At 33.9% G+C, this 22,405-nt stretch overlaps 2 pseudogenes; both read right to left on the bottom strand.

Annotated features, from left to right (window-relative positions):
• Nucleotides 1-6,055: 6,055 nt before the first annotated feature.
• Nucleotides 6,056-7,232, bottom strand: LOC103454588 (glucan endo-1,3-beta-glucosidase, basic isoform-like; annotated as a pseudogene).
• Nucleotides 7,233-19,749: 12,517 nt separating this feature from the next.
• Nucleotides 19,750-21,116, bottom strand: LOC103424367 (glucan endo-1,3-beta-glucosidase, basic isoform-like; annotated as a pseudogene).
• Between the last annotated feature and the right edge of the window lie 1,289 nt (nucleotides 21,117-22,405).

The raw sequence follows: 22,405 nt of genomic DNA, 5'->3' as shown, positions 1-22,405 counted from the left end.
AATCACTCGTACATAAAAAAATGTAAATGCTTTAAATTAAAGATCAAATTTATTCATTACATTCTTATAGGGTCGAGGAGTGTATATGTACAAAATCATCAAAATCGAAGCCAAAATAACCGTTAAATTATGATTTTTCGTTTATAACCGTCGAAAACTTTTGTTCCGTTACGTTATCTCTGAATGTTTGTTTTTTACAATTTTTTAAGTTTGCAATCTCAAAATGTGTACAAATAAACTTGACAGTTGGATCGTTGAAAAAAGTTTCGTAGAATGCATATTGCGTCCAAACGGTATATTAAACAAACACTTAGAGTTAATATTATATTTCTATTAAGTATAAAATAACTAGTGTAAATACTTTAAATTAAAGATCAAATGTATTCATTACATTCATATAGGGTCGAGGAGTGTATCTGTAAAAAATTATCAAAATCGAAGCTAAAATAACCGTTAAATTGTGATTTTTCGTTTATAACCGTCGAAAATTTTTGTACCGTTACGTAATCTCTGAATGTTTGTTTCTTATGATTTTTTACGTATGCGATCTCAGAATGTATACAAATAAGTTTGACGGTTAGATAGTTGAAAAATGTTTTGTAGAATGCATATTGCGTCAAAACAGTAGATTAAACAAACACTTAGAGTTAATATTATACTTCTATTAAGTATAAAATAAGTTTTTGTGGTATTCACTAGTGTAAATACTTTAAATTAAAGATCAAATTTATTTATTACATTCTTATAGGGTCAATGAGTGTATCTGTAAAAAATCATCAAAATCAGAGATAAAATAACCGTTCAATTGTGATTTTTCTTTTATAACCGTCGAAAACTTTTGTTCCATTACGTAATCTCTGAATGTTTGTTTTTTACGATTTTTTACGTATGCGATCTCGGAATGTGTACAAATAAGTTTGACGGTTGGATTGTTGAAAAACGTTTCGTAGAATGCATATTGCATCAAAACGGTTAATTAAACAAACACTTAGAGTTAATATTATACTTCTATAAAGTATAAAATAAGTTTTTGTGGTATCCACTAATGTAAATACTTTAAATTAAAGATCAAATTTATTCATTACATTCTTATAGGGTCAAGGAGTGTATCTGTAAAAAATCATCACAATCAGAGATAAAATAACCGTTAAATTGTGATTTTTCGTTTATAACCGTCGAAATATTTTGTTCCATTACGTAATCTCTGAATGTTTGTTTCTTATGATTTTTTACGTATGCGATCTCGGAATGTGTACAAATAAGTTTGACGGTTGGATCATTGAAAAAAGTTTTGTAGAATGCATATTACGTCAAAACAGTAGATTAAACAAACACTTAGAGTTAATATTATATTTCTATTAAGTATTAAATAAGTTTTTGTGGTATCCACTTGTGTAAATACTTTAAATTAAAGATCAAATTTATTCATGACATTCTTATAGGTCGAGGTGTCTATATGTAAAAAATCATCAAAATCGGAGATAAAATAACCGTTAAATTGTGATTTTTCGTTTATAACCGTCGAAAACTTTTGTTCCATTACGTAATCTCTGAATGTTTGTTTTTTACGATTTTTTATGTATGCGATCTCGGAATGTGTACAAATAAGTTTGACGGTTGGATTGTTGAAAAACGTTTCGTAGAATGCATATTGTGTCAAAACGGTTGATTAAACAAACAATTAGAGTTAATATTATACTTCTATTAAGTATAAAATAAGATTTTGTGGTATCCACTAGTGTAAATACTTTAAATTAAAGATCAAATTTATTCATTACATTCTTATAGGGTCGAGGAGTGTATCTGTAAAAAATCATCACAATCAGAGATAAAATAACCGTTAAATTTTGATTTTTCGTTTATAACCGTCGAAATATTTTGTTCCATTACGTAATCTCTGAATGTTTTTTTTTATGATTTTTTACGTATGCGATCTCGGAATGTGTACAAATAAGTTTGACGGTTGGATCATTGAAAAAAGTTTTGTAGAATGCATATTGCGTCAAAACAGTAGATTAAACAAACACTTAGAGTTAATATTATATTTCTATTAAGTATTAAATAAGTTTTTGTGGTATCCACTTGTGTAAATACTTTAAATTAAAGATCAAATTTATTCATGACATTCTTATAGGTCGAGGTGTCTATATGTAAAAAATCATCAAAATCGGAGATAAAATAACCGTTAAATTGTGATTTTTCGTTTATAACCGTCGAAAACTTTTGTTCAATTACGTAATCTCTGAATGTTTGTTTTTTACGATTTTTTATGTATGCGATCTCGGAATGTGTACAAATAAGTTTGACGGTTGGATCGTTGAAAAAAGTTTCGTAGAATGCATATTGTGTCAAAACGGTGGATTAAACAAACAATTAGAGTTAATATTATACTTCTATTAAGTATAAAATAAGATTTTGTGGTATCCACTAGTGTAAATACTTTAAATTAAAGATCAAATTTATTCATTACATTCTTATAGGGTCGAGGAGTGTATCTGTAAAAAATCATCAAAATCAGAGATAAAATAACCCTTAAATTGTGATTTTTCGTTTATAACCGTCGAAAACATTTGTTCAATTACGTAATCTCTGAATGTTTGTTTTTTACGATTTTTTATGTATGCGATCTCGGAATGTGTACAAATAAGTTTGACGGTTGGATGGTTGAAAAAAGTTTCGTATAATGCATATTGCGTCAAAACGGTAAATTAAACAAACACTTAGAGTTAATATTATACTTCTATTAAGTATAAAATAAGTTTTTGTGGTATCCACTGGTGTAAATACTTTAAATTAAAGATCCAATTTATTCATTACATTCTTATAGGGTCGATGAGTGTATTTGTACAAAATCATCAAAATCGAAGCTAAAATAACCGTTAAATTGTGATTTTTCGTTTATAACCATCGAAAACTTTTGTTCCGTTACGTAATCTTTGAATGTTTATTTTTTACGATTTTGTACGTATGCAATCTCGAAATGTGTACAAATATGTTTGACGGTTGGATTGTTGAAAAACGTTTCGTAGAATGCATATTGCGTCAAAACTGTAAATTAAACAAACACTTAGAGTTAATATTTTACTTCTATTAAATATAAAATAAGTTTTTATGGTATCCACTGGTGTAAATACTTTAAATTAAAGATCAAATTTATTCATTACATTCTTATAGGGTCGAGAAGTGTATTTGTAAAAACTCATCAAAATCAGAGCTCAAATAACCGTTAAATTGTGATTTTTCGTTTATAACCGTTGAAAACTTTTGTTCTTTTACGTAATCTCTGAATGTTTGTTTGTTATGATTTTTTACATATGCGACCTCGGAATGTGTACAAATAAGTTTGATGGTTGGATCGTTGAAAAAATTTTGTATAATGCATATTGCGTCAAAACAGTAGATTAAACAAACACTTAGAGTTAATATTATACTTCTACTAAGTATAAAATAAGTTTTTGTGATATCCACTAGTGTAAATACTTTAAATTAAAGATCAAATTTATTCATTACATTCTTATAGGTCGAGGAGTCTATCTGTAAAAAATCATCAAAATCAGAGATAAAATTACCGTTAAACTGTGATTTTTCGTTTATAACCGTCGAAAACTTTTGTTCCATTACGTAATCTCTGAATGTTTGTTTGTTACGATTTTTTACGTATGCGATCTCGGAATGTGTACAAATAATTTTGACAGTTGGATCATTGAAAAAAGTTTCGTATAATGCATATTGCGTCAAAACGGTAGATTAAACAAACACTTAGAGTTAATATTATACATCTATTAAGTATAAAATTAGTTTTTGTGGTATCCACTAGTGTAAATACTTTAAATTAAAGATCAAATTGATTCATTACATTCTTATAGGGTCGAAGAGTGTATCTGTTAAAAATCATCAAAATCGGAGCTAAAATAACCGTTAAATTGTGATTTTTCGTTTATAACCGTCGAAAACTTTTGTTCCGTTACGTAATCTCTAAAAGTTTGTTTTTTACAATTTTTTATGTATGCAATCTTGGAATGTGTACAAATATGTTTGATGGTTGGATCGTTGAAAAAAGTTTTTGGACCGCTCGCAATAGATAATTTTGTAGTAGTGAAACATTAAATTTATTTAACCGTCGATTGTCATTTACGCTTTATTCTTCTTACTGAATTTCATTTTTAAAATTTTATTTTTTGAAAACATGATCATTTGGCGGATGTAAGAAGATGATATCACGTTTCGATATTTATGGTTAACTGAAATATGAGTCAATGTCATATAATTTGTAGAAACTTTATAAACATCAAGCAATATTTTCACTAACCGTAAAACTCTAAATATAATATCAACGATCCAAACTGTTCATCTACTTGCTTCCTCTAATAGATCATGTTTTCGAAAAAGAAAATCTAAAAAAACGAAATTTGATAAGAACAATGAAGCATAAATGTAAACAACAATCAACAGTTAAATTTTGATCTATGATTTATATGATTATAGTGGCGAATTTCGAAGTTAAGCTCTTCATGGAAGTTATAAAGCTTTTCATTACGAGTATTTATATATTTTTTTCTATATTTTTTTACACTTCTACATTAATTAAAAAATTATTAAAGACTTTAGGTAAGCGAAAATATACTTAAAACAAAATTGCGTTTTTATGTTTTGGATGAGATAATATGGAATGTATATACTTATTTAGTATTATGTTTTTCATTTGATTATTTATTGGTTTAAAATATATTTTCCTTAACGGGTAACGGGTCGGGTCATATTACCTGTTAATATTATCGGGTCGATTTCGGGTCGGATCATTTTACCCGTTTATTTTAACGGGTGTTACACGACACGACCCGTTAAGATATCGGGTATGACATGAAAACGACACGAACACGAAAAACACGACATGAATGCCAGGTCTAGTAATATAACTACGTGCATTTCGACTAACACATCATGTGATTAACTAATATGATAAAAAATATGATCTTTGCAAATGAGTTCAATTGTTGATTTCTTACTTTGCAAACAGGCGGTGCATATGCAACGAAATTCGTATCTCAAACTGCTTCCCCTACGTGGTTTGGCCTGGAACCCTAACCAGCCTCAGGTTTCAAGTTATATCCCCAAGCTAGCAGATATGTGGGCACTCGGAATCCATGGAGAGGCCACTTTTGGGGCCGAACCGGATGTTCCCCCGCCTCCGAAAAGTTCACTTGTGAAACTGTAGAGTGCACCCCCAATGAGGGTTCACGCAATGGTAATGGCACTTTTCGTGCCCGCGACTCTAGTGGAAATGACGATTGCAGCTGCGGGATCCCAAGTTCAGGATGATTCTTGTCATGCTGGTTTCAACTTGCCCATGTCGTGACCTCCCGGGCAGTAACGGCAGCGCGTGGTGGACGTCTGCTTATAATACATTTGGTTCGAACAAGTAAATGAATGTTTACACATCTGTTAGCGGGCTGCTGTAGGGAGTTTGTTGTCGGAAAATTAATCACTGCAGATATTGCCGCCCAGTACTCGTCTTATTTCTCCACCCACCTTAAGATCTCTCACTTGATAGAGTAACAGTTGAGATTGAGGGGGGATGTTGGCAATATCCACGTGCCAAAAGGTTGTTAGAGTTGTTATAGGACTAGTTAGTTAAATAGCTTAGGCTGCAAGCTAGTCATGATGGCTATATAAACTATATTGTCATAGTTGTAAATATTAATTCAGTATCAATGTAATCAATTACTTTCTCTCTTTCTCTAATTCCCTTCTCTCTCTTCTTCTTCGATACGTGCTCTTTCTGCATTTCTGTTAATAGACATCAAGTGTATCAAGAAAAGTAGTATTTCGTTACAAAATAGAATGAGCACGGGCATAAGATTACTTCTAAAAATTTAAGAACCCTATATTATATTGACAGTTTTAATGTATTGATTATCATATAATTAAACACGACATGCAAAATTATAGAGAATTTGATAATCCTATGAAACTATTTGGTTGTACATGACCGCTTTTTGGGTACATGATACATGGTAACTCTTTATTGCCATAATGTACATTTACCTAGCTATGATTAATTGAAAATAAATGGGTATTTAGGCTGTTTTTTGGGATAAAAAACCCCGCAATGTTTCTCAAGTTCTGGTGTCTTTTGATTGTCATCAAACATGGCAAATATATAAGTTTCTATGGGTTTTGCTGGCCTTCTTGGAGTCCCTTCTTTCACATGTTGAATCAAGTGTAAGTAATGTCTTTGCATTATCAATTGTAGTTTCCATTCCACCAGCTGATGGCCAGCCCGTCTCTGATACAACAATTTCCAATGACCCTCCCCCAACCTTCTCAAGGGCAGCATAAACACCATCCAAAATGGCATCGAAAAGATTATCATAACCAAATTTTCCATCTTGTACCACAATTGATGGAGATATGAAAATAGCATAATCAAGACGAATATCACGAGCGTTGCTGCTGTAAATAAAATACGGGTACAAGTTAACAAGTAATGGCGATTTGTGATTGGGTTGCTAAAGTGAGCTATATTCTGACTTGAATGAGCCATTTGACGAAGGATAGGCTTCTCCAAGTGCTCCAGTGTCTATGGCAGTGGAAATTTTAATTTGTTTGGCAAGGCCAGCAAGAGAAATCGCCTTTTCAATATTTCGCATTGCTGGGACCAGAAATCGGGCAAATGAGTCTGAGGGCTTGACTTCATTTCCTACCGCAATGTATTTGAATCTTACATTGGCATAGTTTCTCACATTGTTTTGCACCCATGTGTTTGCATTGGCTTGGCTTGAAGCAAGGTTTTGAAGGTTATCATTTGGCACGCCTAGCAAGAGCTCAATATTAGAGCCTCTAAGGGCACCCAAAGCAGCTTGGTTTCAATCATAGAGTCTCATTCTCTGGATTTTATATGTTTTGTAGAGAGCAATAACTTCTGCTTGGGTTGGTAGGTCATCGCCAATCATTCCATTACATACACCAATTTGGGCATCTAGATTTGAAAGAACTTATTATTGTTTTTATGATAACATGATGTTCCTAAATGATAACAAGTAGTGCGTTAAAACAAGTCATAAAAACAATCTTACTTACGTCGACTGCCATATATAGAACCCTAGTTTTGAAGCATGAGAGAGGGAGAGAGAGATACCTGTGGTTTCAAAGCTGGCCATCAGTTGCCCTAGTACAAGTATTATGGAAATCATAGAAGATCCTCTGCCAACTGATGAATTGGATTTAGCCATGACAAGAAAAATATTTATATCCAAATTAAGAAATAAATTATATTATTTTGTGTTTTCTTCAATGTTGCTCCTTGCTCTTTAATTTATAGACATAAAATAGAAGAATGTACGATTAAGAATAGTAAAGCACACTAACTTACATGAAACAACCTTAACTGTTTGTTTATTTATTCTGTTTTTTATGATGTATATTTGTGCTTCGCATATTTTTTGTTTTTTGTTTTTTGCTATTCAAGGAATGACTATTTCTTAATTTGGTTGGTGGGTTGAGGTTAATGTGTTTTTAGTGGATTTGTGTAATTAACAAAGAATGGTTAGTATAACTGTTATTTTACCAATTTAATTCAATTGGGTGTGTTGATCTTGTTATTCGTTTATTCTCTTGTTTTTCTTCACAATTTGTAGTTTAAGGATCGATTCAACATTTTGTTGATTTTAGGGGCCTGTATGTTATTTCAATTATTTTATGAAAACTTTGTTTTTATTTCAAACTCTTACAATCCAATATAATTCAAAGAGAATATGTTGAAGAATATATTCTGTGTGACAACTCGTCTCAAATTTTATTATTTTATAAATTATAGAAGCATGAATTTACGAAAATACCCTTTAAGGCACATGCTTTGTTCGAGGTTAATTGCTATGTCGTGCCACCTAAGATTTTTTTTTCTTGGCATATCCTCGTAGTACTCGTCGCTACGGACGCGTGGGCGCACACGGTTTGTGATTTGGAGCTATATCGAAGAAGTTATTAACATTTGAAGTTTGGACATTTTAGGAATTATAATTTTAGTAAAATCTGGAATTTCTTTTATGAAAGTGGACGGCCCATATTTAATGAAGAAATAAATGGATGGCTGGGATGAGAAGAAAGGAGGTTACGTATGTGTGTGCGTGGCTGGTGGAAGAAAAAAAGGACGAAGAGATTTGGCAGAACTGCCCAACCAGAGAAGCGGAAGAGCTCCGGGAGAGAAGGGTCAAATTGGGAGAAGAGAGAGAGAATGAGACAGACCAATCGGAACAGGGAAAGGAGGAAAGGAGAGAGAGGGTGAGAAGCGGAGGAAAAGAGGAGAAACGGGTTGGGAGAACCCGTGACCCGCTTCGACCCGGCGATGCCCACACCTAATTTTGACGGAATTACGTCCAATTTTCTGGCGTTTTACAACCTTGCACCTCTACCAATCAACTCCTTAGCCTTTCCTCTACCTATTACATCCCAAAATTTGGAAAGTTTGGCGTTAAAAGCTGAGAAAAACGCACTGGTGGTGCGGTGGATGGGTGTTCGAAATTCTTCCATTTTTGAAGCAATTTCTTTCAATTGCCACCACCCATAGCTTCCTCTTGAGGCTTAGAACAAAGCCCAAGAAATGGTTAGGACGGCAGAGTTTTTTTGGAGGTGGATTGAAAACACCTAAAATCAAGGATTTCGTACGGTTTTGGTGAAATTGGAGCCCTTCTAGGCCAAATTGGCCTTGGCCAAAGGTATGAAAGTTGTTCCTCTCTTTGAGATCTTAAATTCTGCAATTTTTGAGAATTTTTAAAAACAGTAGAATTTTCCGGCGAGCCGGGGCAGCCAACCGCCACCCACGGCGACGGGTGCAGCAGCGAGTGGCCTGAGGGCCGCCAATGCAATTTTTAGACTATATGTGATCTCTTGAATTCAGTTTTGAGAAGTGAATGACATAGATTGATCGTTAGAGCCAAAATTCTCTAAGATACGTTAATAGGCCATTATATGAATCGATGATCCGACCGTTGGATCGTCATCAAACTTTGATAGATTATTATTCATAATATTTGAGTAATATAAAAACTTACGGATTGGGAATCTGACTTATAAATCTTCTCGAATTGGATTTGTAAGTTCGTAAAATAAAATGTTAACTGCCACTTGGTTTTGGCAATTGGCGGAGATCCGACCGTTGGATCGTTTTGAAACTTTAATATGTTGTTCTAGAAGCATAATGTGGATCCTTGGAAGTTACAGATCAAAGATCTGATTTGTGGATCTTCTGGACCGAATTGCATAGACTTATATGCGATGTAAGTCATGTATTATATCAACGAGAATTCTGAGATATGGTTTGATAATTGGTCACTGGCACCGATCGTTTATGACGCCTTGATGTTCGTGCTAGGAAGTTGTAGCGTGGACTCCAGGTGAGTGGATCTTTCATTGCTCATCTTATGTTTCATGATTGATAATTCTATAAATGCTTTTAAATAAAACTGAGAAACTTATGCCATGACATATATATATTTATAAGTTATAAAATACTATGAGATGGTTCAGTTTAGATTTCATCGTGATATATCCATATGCGTATTACTATAAAAAATTATTGTGAACTACGAATGGCTTGATCCTTATTTAGGGTACGTAGGCAGTCTAGCAAGATGTTAGATGCAGCCATATAAGAAATAAGATTATATAATTGAGACAATAGCCTTGTTTAAGGAATTGAGCAATGTGTGTGAGCTTTTGGTTTTCAGTATATATTTATATACTTTATATTTTTCGAGAAATATGTTTAAACGAGATTATGCCTTGAATGTCATGCATATAAGTTTATAATTCGTATATGATGCATTATATATATATATATATATATATATATAATTGTGTTACTGTGAGTGCTCTGAAGTGCAAAGGTGAACGTAGGACATTCAGGTAAGTTCGGGTAAGTTTAGGTAAGTTTACGTAAATTTAAGTAAGTATACGGTGTTAGCCATGATTGATGAGATATCAATATGTCGTATAGGTCACTAGAGGTGACTCCGACTATTATATGCTAGCCATAACCGATGAGATATGTGATGAGATATCAATATGTCGTATAGGTCACTAGAGGTGATTCCGACTATTATATGCTAGCCATAAACGATGAGATATGTGATGAGATATCAATATGTTGTATAGGTCACTAGAGGTGACTCCGACTATAGTGACTCCGACTATTATATGTTAGCCATAACCGATGAGATATGTGATGAGATATCAATATGTCGTATAGATCACTAGAGGTGACTCTGACTATTATATGCTAGCCATAACCGATGAGATACGTGATGAGATATGAATATGTCGTATAGGTCACTAGAGGTGACTCCGACTATTATATGCTAGCCATAACCGATGAGATATGTGATGAGATATCAATATGTCGTATAGGTCACTAGAGGTGACTCCAACTTATATGCTAGCCATGATTGATGAGATATGTGATGGGATATTAATATGTCGTATAGGTCACTAAAGGTGACTCCGACTTGTGCACTATTTGAGATATTAATCACATGATTATTTGATATTATTGTTGAGATGATGTGTTGTGGTACATTATGATTTCCTTGGAAATTATAAGGTGTTGTTGTTGGAAATGAATCATCCTTCAGTTGTAACGAGGGATTACTTGTGTTATATGTTTTCTATTAGAAATTTACTTACATGGTCACTCACCCTTGTCTTGTTTTCACCCTCCAGGTATTATTAGTTGAGTTTTATTATCACCAAAGACTCGCGGCGATTCTTAGTATCAGAATCTATTTCGAGGGTACGATTCTTATATCATTTTTCTGCACTTGCTTATGCTCTAACATCACGTGTGAAGTGGGTTCATTCTCGCTCCCCATTGCACTTTGGTATTTAGGCATTCTTAGGTTTAAATTTATTCACAATTTTCCACACCATCACACTTTTTAGCTTCGTCACCTTCCAGGTGTCGGCCAACACAGCTTGATTCGGAGTCCTAGTGGACATTCCGGGTTTGGGTGTGTCATTCTGCCCTGCATACAATTTATATTTGGAAAGTCCACAATTATATCTTTGGGGCTTTTTACAATAAAACTCTACATCTAATAATAGGTGATTAAGTTGAGAACAATAACAGTGATCAGGGCCGATCCTGAGCTTTTTTGGGGCTCTGTGCGAATGCTCAAAATATGCATTTTTTCAATACACAAGCATGTATTAAAAAAATATATAGTTAAGGAGGGCTAGAACCCAATCGAAAGTAAGGGCTAGGCCTTCACGCCCATGTTATATTACTTGAAGAAAAAATATACAGCGGGGGGAAATAGTACCTAAATCCCAACGATCATGAGACTCATCACAAACATCTTGTAACTCTTCACCAACATTATTTTCTATCAAATTTTCAACCGACTCTTTGTTTTTCGAAAAAGAATTATTAAGAGATCCTCTTAAACTTTTGGCAATTTCTTTATCCTTTTCCTGTTTTTTTTCTTTTCATATTACTAGAGAGTTATTTCCTAAAAGACATGGCTTCAATCTTTTTTTTCAAAACATTATCTACACGCCATATAACAAAAAATTCCAATTCAAATTATCATCCCAACATATATTATATATTATAAAAAATACTGACATATCATTCCATCATATATTATAAAAGATTAGCAACATGCAACATATTGATGTGGTAAAAACTAACACACAAATTAAACCTTATTAAGATAGTTGTAGTACGCGTAAGTAAGGATCGTTCTAGGTCGGGGATTAGTTAGGGATACTAATCAATACAAATTAAACTTAAAAACTGAAAACTAGACTCAAACACTCAAAACAAGCTAAACTGACTCAAATAACACAAAACTAAGTTAAATTGACTCAAAACAAGAACTAGAATGTAATTTGGACGAAAATTGAACTCAAAAGATTCAAAACAACGTAAAACAACCAATCTGGATAGATTCTTACCTAAAAACACGAAATAGAAAAGGGGGGGGGGGTTTGTTTTTGGATAATTTAAGACTAAAAGCAAACAAATTTAAAGACTCTAATAACTTTGAACGAAATTGGTGATTTAAAGGAGTGAATTACTAGCTAGAGGGTCCTTCTCCACACATGACACATATGCATACAAATCGATTTCCAGTTATTCTTCTAATAAACCATGAATGACAATGCCCAAATTAATCGTGAGAATCACAAATTAACTTTCAAATTCTCCTAAATTCATTGAATTGGACTCAGCGACGCAACCAAATTATTCTTATCAAGTTCCCTACATGAACTGCATAATAGAGATGCATAACAAAGATCATTAAGTTCTATGAAAATCATAAGCATTGACAAGGTATTCATAACTATGAACTGCATGATACTCCTGCCAAGAATTCACTTAACACAATCATGACTAGTGACTTTTATTACTTGTGAATATAAGTTCATAACGATTAGGTGAAATTCCCTTATATCCTAGCATTAAATTCATGCATGCAAACGAAGTAGGCCTCCTTAATCAACATACAAGAACAAGTTATCAATCAAACAGATAAGTAAATTGCATTCACGATTTATGAAATCATAACTGGATGTAATCAATTCATATCACATATATGTTCATGGCTTTGAATTCACATCTAACTAAACCGAACTTAGTTCCACATGGTTGCAATTAAACAAAAACAATCTAATTTAAACATTGAACTAAAACTAAGGATAGAATACACCTAGGAATGTTCCAGCAATCCAAAGCCTTGAATGGCAGGCACGGCTCCAAGGGTCTCCTCTCTTTCCTTCCTTGTAAAGCTGCGGCACAATTGTATTTTTATGATGTTTTGGCTCTTGTATGTGTGTTGCACAAAATTGTGGTGATAAATATGTATTTATAGGCCTAAGGTTTGCACAATTTCTGAAGGAAAAAGGATTGTACAATCCTAGGATGAAAGGGAGTAGGATACACGGCAGGTTTCTAGAAGAAAAGGGATTAAATTCGTCATATTTCTAGGGGGAAAGGGATCATGTTATTTGCATTGTTTCAGGGCTTCTAGAATTAGATATTAGGTATTCTAATGTGATAAGGAGTCCCCCTTGTAGCTGGAATTAAGGTAGGATAGGATTAGGATAAGATAAGATAAGGTTAGTTTGGATAATGTTGGATAATGTTCATTCCTTTTAGCTGATTCCTTATCTTCTTTGTCTTGACTTTATTTTCTTCATCTCTTCAGCATATTCCTAGCCTCTTGAACTTCAAAAACGTCCATCCACCTTGCTCCATGCATGTGCTATCCATTCTTGGCCCAAAACTACTCTAAAATGCTCCCAATTGCACTTTCTTGCCAACTTTATCATTTAAACCTGAAAACACACGAAAATAGCTTAAAATACTATAATAAGTAGAAACTAGCTATGAAAATGCAAGAAAACAAGCTAACTAAGTCGCATAAATATGCTCCTATCACATATCAATTGGAATTTCAACATATATTATAAAAATATTCTATTCGCTAGTCGCCACACAAGTTTTGCTGCTTTTGCAGTCTTGATATGACACATGGTCATTACAGTTTGTTGCTTTTGCAGTCCTGTTATGAAAATAAAACTGATTTGTAAAAAACAAAAATTAAGTTGAAAAAAATTGAGAAAACTAAACGAAAATAATTGGCCAAAATTAAGCTGAACTCAGAACTAGGTATGCCGTCTGGGGGACTCTATCACTCTTGTGGACAACTAGAAGTGGACAAATAACGGAATGGGAAGTCGGATTGTAGCCTACAACCCTACAAGTCTGTGACTGTGAGAGACGACGAATGTAGGAGGACAAATAATAGTCGAAGGCAGTTGGGAAATTGCTTCGAAATTTCGAGTTGTGGGCATAACAATCTATAATGGTTCTTAAAGAATTGATTTATGATATTTAATTAATCAAAACCTTCAGGTTTGAAATTAGTCTTTGGATTTGCGAAGTGTTGAAGACGAAGTGACGAATAGAAGGTTAAGGGATGGTTTGGTATTTTTGTGCTTAAAAAAAAACTGTTTCTATTATGATGTGAGAACAAGCTTATTTTTGCTGCTTCACGTTTTCAGCTTTTTCACCCAAAAATGTGAAAATAAGTTGTTTTTAAGTGTTTACCAAATACCTTTTTGAGCTCAGTTTTTTTTATACCCACTTTTAATGAAAGCACCTCAGTACCAAACTAGTACTAAGAGTCGAAGACGCGGGAGCACGGTAGCAAAATTAAATTAAATTTTTTATACTTATATAAATGCAAAAGAAAAATGGTACCCCTTTCAATTTTAGGCCCTAGACAAGGGCCCTGTTAGCACTAGGCCTGAGCAAGCCCTAACGGCGATGTTTGTGACATGCCATCCTGGGATAAAAAGTTTATCACAGTACGTATTAAAGTTGACTATTCTTCTTACATGTCTTGATCTCGATTTACTAGGCTCGTATTTTCTTCTTTAAGTTAGGCTTTAAAAAAGATACTCTAATTAACTCCAACTTAAGAGTATTGAATAATGATTGGGCACTTAAAATGATGCGTTAATTAGTTGTGTCATAATGAATTTACTAGTTTTCGATGTGAGAATTAGTTTCTGTTATGACCCTGTGTGGTGTCACTCATGAGGCATGTTGAAGAATAAAGTTATAAGGCATGTTGAAGAATAAAGTTATACATATATGAGATATAACAAATATTACACGATTTGTATGTAAGAGCTTCAATATTGCTAATATCATCAATACCTTTTATAATAAAAGTGATTAAGTTTAGGAAAATATCAATGATGTTTATGGTAGATATTACTAGACGTGAAAATTTAATTAGAACCTTCATTTCTTTAAACCTTCATTTCTTTACAAGCCATGTTAAGTCTATTATGTAATGTGGTTCTAATTGATGACTAAATTTCTAAGTGATCTATACTAAGATGAGACGTTCAATGGATAGCCCTGCCTGGGCGAAAGCCTTAAGGCATGAGGCGAAGCCTCAAGGGACCTAATTATATATATATATATATATATATATATATATATATATATATATATATATATGGGCAAAAGACTGTTTACTACCCTCATGTTTCGTGGTTTTCAACATTTGGTACATGAAGTTTTTTTCATCTTAGAGTCATACCTCAAGTGTTAATTTTGAGACAGTTTCATACATCCGTTAAGTTTTCCGTTAGAATTTTTGTTAACTGATGATGTGGTGCCCATGTGGACAATAATTAAGCGCCACGTGTCAATATGGGTCCACTTCAATATTAAAAAATTATAAAAAATAAAAAAACCCACCCTTCCCTCTTATCTTTCCGCTCAGCTGCTCAGATCACTCCATCTACGAATCATAAAGTGAGACGACCTTCATCTTCTTTTTCTTGGTTTCCCATAATGCATTCACACAATCATCCACCATTTACTTCTGCGACTCCATTATCATCTGATTTTGCTTCATCTCCATCTTCATTCTCATCTTCTCCATCTCCCCCGCCATCTCCATCTTGGTTTCCCACAATGCATTCACACAATCATCCACCATCTACTTCTGAAACTTTCATAATTTCTGACCCAAAACCCACCTCCATATTGAACTCCGATGCGGATATCCGGATCTGGGTTGGACCCGAAAGCCAAAGGAAAGTCGCATTCCAAGTCGATCATGGGCTGAAACATATCTCAGGCAAAGAAAAACGGAGCCGAACCCAGGTGGCGGAGTCGGTGGTGGTGTTGTATGGGCGAGGACCAATGTGGAGCTAGAGATTGATGGGCCATCGAGCCCTAGCAGCAGTGGGTATGCTGGCGACCACCAACACCACCACGAAGGCCATGAGGATTGTGGAAATTATGAGGACTCGGGTTCTATTGTTTTCAGATATGGTGGGGGAGAGGGAGGAGGTGGGTCAAAGAGGTGAAGGGGGAGGAGTATGAGGGATCGGGAAAGAGAAGAGGGAGGGATCGAGAACGGGAAAAAGAAGAGGGAGGGAAGCCGCCTTGCAAGCCCATCGCAAGCTCCCGGCCGATGGTCTTGAGCTGCTCCATTGATGATTGAGGGTTTGAATGTTAGGTTTTTGGATGGAGAATTGGGGGTATGAATTTGGGGGAATTAATTAGTGAATTTCCATTACATGAAGAAATAGAGGGAGAGGTTTTGTGGGAGAAGGGGGTGCTTGGGTGGAGAAGACGAAAGGGGTGGAAGGGTGCTTAGGTGGAGGGATGTGGGGATTCTGGGGAGAAAGGAAGAGAAGAAAGTAAGAAGAAGAAGAAGAGAGAGAGAAAAAAAAATCCACGTCTGAAGAGAAGAAAGAAAGAAAAAAAAATCCAGGTGGACCCCTAAATGACACATGAGACGTCCAATCATTGTCCATATGAGTGTCACGTCATCACTTAACTGGAAACTTAACAGTTTGACTAACGGATGTATGAGATTGTCCCAAAATTTACACTTTAGGTATGACTCTGGGACAAACAAAACTTAATGTACTAAATGTTGAAAACCACGAAACTTCAAGATAGTAAACAGAGTTTTACCCTATATATACATATATATATATATATGTAGTTATATATAAAAATATAATACTTTGTAAAACAAACATTGTCATTCAAATTCAAAAGGTAATATTATCCAAATCCATTGTCATTCAAAAGGTAATATCATCCAAATCCATTGTCATTCAAAAGGTAATATATCATCCAAATCAATTATAAAACAAACAAGTTTAGCTCACAAACGTACAGACAAAGAAATCATTCATCAAAATCCTCTTCATCTAAATCAAAGGTAACATCATCCTCTTCATTGTCAAGTCTAGTTGAACTTGGAGGGTATGTCATCAAGTCTTCAAACAAATCTTCTGAATCATACTCCAAATTTGTGATTCTTTGACTTGAGGTTTCTTCATTAATTTGTTTTCTTTTGAAAGTAATAGGAGCTCGAGGTTGAGTAGGTAGGTTCACAGGAAGAAGGAGAAGGAGGAGGCTTTCATGTAATTACATAAAAAGTTTTGATACTTTTGTATCATTGCACTTGGATCCAAACGTTTATGTTTTTACATAAAGGCCCAACTTCACTAAAGGATAAAATGTTTTTCTCTTTTAATGAAGTTTTTGTTATTGTTGAACTTTTTGGTATCTAGTTGTAATAACATGAAGTTGTAAACATTTGTGTATTTAAAAAGTGATCCCAAAAGTTTGTGTTTTTGCATTATAGACCGAAAGTTGAGGTTATTGCATTTTTACCCAAATTAGTTAGAGCACAAAATAGTTTTGTCTCTTTAATAAGAATTAGATTTCCAATTCACTTAGCTTCATTTAAATCAATTCTATGAATACAAAAACCTATTGTTTAAATTGCTTTCTTGGTTAATGTGATTAATTATAAAAAAAAAGGTGATTATGAAGCAAAGGCAACGATAATTGAGTTACATGATTGACCGCTTTTCATTATGAATAAATGGAAATATGTAGATTAGATCTCAATGTAATTTGATTAGATCAAATGTGATGTAAAGGGTGTAAGCCCTTCTATTTACTTTATATACTCTTTTAGTTTGATTGCATGCAAATTGGAGTAGTTGGGTCCAATGCCCAATAAGACATAACAGTTTAGTTAGATTAAACATGTAATTAAAGTCAGATCTCTTAGCAGTCTTGCTTCCATTAGGACTCAGTTGAATCAGTGCTCTTCTAGGCTGAGAACCAATTGCATGAGGAATCATTATTGGGCCAAAAGTCATGGTCGTCCAACTCGAGTTATTTCTCTCAACCCAATTTTTGTATTTCAGGCCCAGGCAATAACAAGAGATATTTGACCTTCAATAGTCCAAGAATCGTATAATATGATTCAAGAGTCTCTAGAGCACATGAATTTGATTTAGGAAGTACGTTCCAAAATCACATTTGGATAGTAATTATGCCTAACAGCTAAAAAAATGTGATGAAGAGTATATATTTATTACACAACATTATCATGAGTTGAAAGCTTCAATGGTTTAAGTTTTTTCGAAGGTGGCTTCTATCTATATGACTAAAAAGAAGTAACAATGACATCAACAAGTGCATAAGGCAAGTAGTATTTCCTTAAGAAATAGAATAATGAGCCTGGACATAAGATTTGTGAGGTCTAGAAATTGAAGAAAACTTTATATTATATTGACAGTTTTAATGTATTGATTATCATATAATTAAACACGACATACAAAATAATAGAGAATTTGATAACCTTATTCGGAGGTGGCATCTACCTATATGACTAAACAGAAGTAACAATGACATCAACAAGTGCATAAGACAAGTAGTATTTCCTTAAGAAATAGAATGAACCTGGACATAAGATTTGTGAGGTCTGGAAATTGAAGAAAACTTTATATTATATTGACAGTTTTAATGTTTCGATTATCATATAATTAAGAGTAAAAGACTATTTACTACCCTCATGTTTTGTGGTTTTCAACATTTAGTACATCAAGTTTTTTTCGTCTCAGATTCATACCTAAAGTGTAAATTTTGGGACAGTCTCATACATCCGTTAGTCAAACTGTTAAATCTGCCATTAATTGTGACGTGGCGCCCAATCATGGCGCCACGTGTCATCCACGTTTTTTTTTCTTTTTTTTTCTTTTCTTCCCCTTCTTCTCCTTCTTCCTTCTTCCTTCTTCCTTCTTCTTCCTTCTTCTTCCTTCTCCGAATCTGGGGAATTTTTTTTTTTTCTTTTTTCTTCTTCTTCCTCCTTCTTCCTCTTTCTTCTTCTTCTTCTTCCTCCGACTGTAACTTCTTTCTTTCTTTTTTTCTTCCTCTTTCTCCTTCTTCCTTCCCCTTCTTCTCAATCTTCATTCTTCTTCCTTCTTCTTCTTCTTCTTCTTTTTCCTCCGAATCTGGGGAAGATGAAGGTTTTTTTTTTTTCTTCCTCCTTCTTCCTTCCCCTTCTTCTTCTTCTTCCTTCTTCTACCTCCAAATCTAGGGAAGATGAAGGTGTTTTTTTTTCTTCTTTCTTCTTTCTTCTTCTTCCTCCTTCCTCCTTCCTCCTTCTTCTTCCTTCTTCTTCTTCTTCCTTCGACTGCAACTTTTTTTTTTCTTCCTTCTTCTTCTTCCTCCTTCTTCCTCCTTCCTCTCCTTCTTCCTTCCTCCTTCTTCTTCATCTTCCTCAAAAAAAAAAAAAAAAAAAAAAACCTTCATCTTCCCCAGATTTGAGGAAGAAGAAGAAGAAGGAAGAAGAAGGAAGAAAGGGAAGGAAGGAGGAAGAAAAAAAAAAAAGGTTGCAGTCGGAGGAAGAAAAAGAAGAAGAAGAAAGAAGGAGGAAAAAGGAGGAAGAAGAAGAAAGAAGAAAAAAAAAAAAAAACTTCCCCAGATTTGGAGGAAGAAGAAGAAGAAGGAAGAAGGAGAAGAAGGGGAAGGAGGAAGAAGAAAAAAAATTGCAGAAAAAAGAAAAAAAGAAGAAAAAAAACATGGTTGACACGTGGCGCCCAATCATGGCGCCACATCACAATTAACGGCAAATTTAACAATTTGACTAACGGATTTATGAGACTGTCCCAAAATTTACACTTTAGGTATGAATCTAAGACAAAAAAAATTTGATGTACTAAATGTTGAAAACCACAAAACATGAGGGTAGTAAACAATCTTTTACCCTATAATTAAACACGACATACAAAATAATAGAGAATTTTTTTTGATAATTTTATTAAGACTATTTGGTCGTACATGACGCTTTTTGGGTACATGATACATGGTAACTCTTCAGACAATGTACATTTACCTAGCTATGGTCAATTGAAAATAATTGGGTATTTAGGCTGTTTTTTGGGAGAAAAAACCCCCCAACGTTTCTCAAGTTCTGGTGTCTTTTGATTTTCATCAAACATGGCAAAGATGTAAGTTTCTATGGGTTTTCCTGGGCTTCTTGGAGTCCTTGTTTTCATATGTTAAATCAAGTGTGAGTAATATGTCTTTGCATTATCAATTATCGTTTCCGTTCCACCAGCTGATGGCCAGCCCGTCTCTGATACAACAATTTCCAAGGACCCTCCTCCAACCTTCTCAAGGGCAGCATAAACACCATCCAAAATGGCATCGAAAAGATTATCATAACCAAATTTTCCATCTTGTACCACAATTGATGGAGATGTGAAAATAGCATAATCAAGACGAATATCACGAGTGTTGCTGCTGTAACTAAAATACGGGTACAAGTTAACAAGTAATGGTGAAATGTGATTCACGAGGAAACGGATAATGGGTTGCAAAAGTAAGCTATATTCAGACTTGAATGAGCAATTTGACGGAGGATAGGCTTCTCCAAGTACCCCAGTGCCTATGGCAGTGGAAACTTTTATTTGTTTGGCAAGGTCAGCAAGAGAAATCGCCTTCTCTATATTCCGCATTGCTAGGACCAGAAATCGGGCAAACGAATTTGAGGGCTTGACTTCATTTCCTACCGCAATGTATTTGAATCTTACATTGGCATAGTTTCTCACATTGTTTTGCACCCATGTGTTTGCATTGGCTTGGCTTGAAGCAAGGTTTTGAAGGTTGTCATTTGGCACGCCTAGCAAGAGCTCAATATTAGAGTTTCTAAGGGCTCCCAAAGCAGCTTGGTTTGGATCATAGAGTCTCATTCTCTGGATTTTATATGTTTTGTAGAGATCAATAACTTCTGCTTGGGTTGGTAGGTCATCGCCAATCATTCCATTACATACACTAATTTGGGCACCTAGATTTGAAAGAACAAAAAATTATTAGAGTTTTAACGAAACACTCATAGTATTGTTTACTTTTAACGAAAATGACATTTTTACTCTAAAAAATCATTATGGTATTATTCATTTACAACATCTTTTTGTCCTTTTGATTAAAACTCAAAGTTTTCAAGCTCTTTTCATTAGTTTTCCTAAGTTATTATTGTTTTTATGGGATAACATGATGTTCCTAATTGATAACAAGTAGTGCGTTAAAACAAGTCGTCAAAACAATCTTACTTACGTCGACTGCCATATATAGAACCCTAGTTTTGAAGTATGAGAGATGGAAAGAGAGAGATACATGTAGTTTCAAAGCTAGCCATTAGTTGCCCTAGTACAAGTACTATGGAAATCATATAAGATCCTCTGCTCATTGATGAACTGGATTTAGCCATGACAAGAAAAATATTTATATCCAAATTAAGAAATAAATTATATTATTTTGTGTTCTCCTCAATGTTGCTCCTTGCTCTTTAATTTATAGAGATAAAAAAGAAGAATGTATGATTAAGAATAGTAAAGCACACTAACTTACATGAAACAGCCTTAACTGTTTGTTTATCTATTCCCTTTTTTATGATGAATATCTTTCGTTTTTTGTTTTTTGTATTTTTTTGGCTATTCATGGAATGACTATTTCTTCATTTGGTTGGTGGGTTGAGGCTAATGCATTTTTAGTGGATTTGTGTAACAAAAAATGGTTAGTATAATTGTGATAAATAGAGTGGGGTAAAATGTAATTTACACTTTTAGTTTTGTTCCTATTCTCTTTCTCTGGCAATCCAACTCTTGGTATGTAAAATTCCTTATATAAAAAAAATGTAATTTTCTAAAATAATAAACATACATTATATTCCCATGAAGAACACAGAAGGAACAAAACTTTTATGGGATATTCCTTCTACGTAGTATAGTGCCCCATGAGATTGCAGTCTAGGTTTTTTATTTTTATTTTTTATTTTTAACAAACGAGTACACTAAATAGAAGGGGGTGGCCTCATGATGAGCTAGTATTAATGAGGTTCAAATTCGCTTTTGATGAGAATTAAACCTAAAATCTCTCACCATGAGATTGCAGTCTAGTTAAAAGATACTATATTAATAATATTTATTTATTATATTATCTAAATGTAATAACTAGATGTTCTTCTTTTCTTTTTATTTGTCTTTTATTATTATTATTATTATTATTATTATTATTATTATTATTATTATTATTATTATTATTTATTTATTCATTTTTAGTAGGAGAGGAGTAGGTCAGATTAGCTAATGGTCGATGTAGGATGCAAAGCACCCACAACGAGAGGGTACCATTACTTCCAGGAGCCGGATTGAGATCCACTCCAAATTTTTATGTCTGGAACCTGTGGATTAAGAGATTTAGATCACTCAATTTAAATTCTATGACCCCTATTAACTTATCCCACTTACCCAGATATCTTTCTCTCTCTCTTTAATGGTTCAAATCTCTCGATCCACGGTTTTTGGACATAGAGATTCGGAGTGGATTTCATTCCCTGGCAACCCCCCACCCATCTCTCTTTAGGGTGTAATGACTAGATTGAGTATTTTTTTATATTTAGAAAGAAAAATACTGTTACAAAAATGTACAATTAAAGTATCAATAATAGTTCCATTTTTAAATACATATTTGTTTGTCACTATCGCATAGTAAGAACAA

This window comes from Malus domestica, chromosome 14, assembly GCF_042453785.1.
Source record: "Malus domestica chromosome 14, GDT2T_hap1".
NCBI classification, from domain to species: Eukaryota; Viridiplantae; Streptophyta; class Magnoliopsida; order Rosales; family Rosaceae; genus Malus; species Malus domestica.
The sequence above is the reverse complement of the archived record's forward strand: the minus strand, read 5'-3'. Positions and strand labels throughout refer to the sequence as shown.